Source organism: Schistocerca americana, chromosome X (assembly GCF_021461395.2).
Source record: "Schistocerca americana isolate TAMUIC-IGC-003095 chromosome X, iqSchAmer2.1, whole genome shotgun sequence".
Classification (NCBI taxonomy): domain Eukaryota; kingdom Metazoa; phylum Arthropoda; class Insecta; order Orthoptera; family Acrididae; genus Schistocerca; species Schistocerca americana.
The window spans coordinates 837,033,689-837,035,199 of NC_060130.1; positions in this window are offsets into that span (position 1 = coordinate 837,033,689).

Sequence of the window (1,511 nt, forward strand, 5' to 3'; positions counted from 1 at the left end):
GTCGCATACAGTATTAGTACTGTGCTGCTTGACACAGTCATGTCAGTTAAATGTCTAGGCGAAACGTTGCAAAGCGACATGAAGTGGAACATGTGGATCAAAAAATGGTTCAAATGGCTCTGAGCACTATGGGACTTAACTTCTGAGGTCATCAGTCCCCTAGAACTTAGAACTACTTAAACCTAACTAACCTAAGGACATCACACACATCCATGCTTGAGGCAGGATTCGAACCTGCGACCGTAGCGGTACCGCGGTTCCAGACTGTAGCGTCTAGAACCGCTCGGTCACTCCGGCCGTCGAACATGTGGATCGATTGTGGTGAAGGCGAATGGTCGGCTTCAGTTTACTGGCAGAATTACAGCAAGGTGTAGCTCATCTATAAAGGAGATAGCGTACAGAACACTTGCGCAAAACCATTCTTGAGCAATGCTCGACTGTTTGGGATCTCCATTAGATCGTATTAAAGGAAGATATCGAAGCAATTCAGAGCCGTGCTGCAAGGTTTGTTATCGATAGGTTCGATCAAGACGCGCGTATTACACAAAGGCACCATGAACCCAAATGAGAATTCCCGGAGGAAAGATTTTCTTTTCACGAACACTACTGAAAAGTTCAGAGAACTGGCATTAGCGACAGACTGCAGAACGATTCTGCTGCGAGATACAGTTGATACAAATAACATCTACGAGTTAAAATGATCTGGGGTTGATACCCGCAGCGCAAGGAGCTGCAAAAATGTAGCTTCGTTAGCGACGCTTTCTGTGCGAGACCAGGGCGCTCGAACAGTCAGTATGATCTTTACGAAGCTAATCGTTACGCACAGTATCAGACCTGTTACAGCGATTCAGCTGTTATTTTGTTTTTCCTTGTTGTTTTACTACTGGAATTTTGTGTCTGGCATACGATGACTTTGGCTACTCTTGCTGTTCTCCGTATGGTGTTCCGTTCATGGACTCGGTCTGCCTACTACAACCGACGGAACTTCGGCAATGTTGATGATCACCATAGTCATTAACAACACCGAGGTGGAGTTTCTGGTCGAGACTGGTGCTGCCGTGTCTCACATCACAGTCAGGGTGCACCACCACGAAGAATAGTGAACTACAGCCACAAAAATATTCCGCTAATACTGAAGTTTAAGGAGATTTTTGGTCACACAGAAAATACCCTTTAAGCCAGGACCTCAACACCATTTCTGTCGCTCCCAACGGATACCATTTGCAACGCGTGGCGTAGTTGAAGAGGAGGTTAACCGTTTGGAAGAGTTGAGGGTCATCTCACTCATTTCGTTTACTCGATAAGCAATCCTAATGTTCGTCATTACAAACTAAGCACAAAAATGTAGTTTGGCATGTAACATTTTTTGTAGTTATTCCACCGTTGGCCGCTAACATATTTGAATTTGATACCTTATCTTTCTTAAGTTTTCGCATAGACCAGCAGGTAAATATAATGTCAACCTGTATAGATAAGTTACGCGAGATAAGTTCGGTGACGAGTTTAAGGAG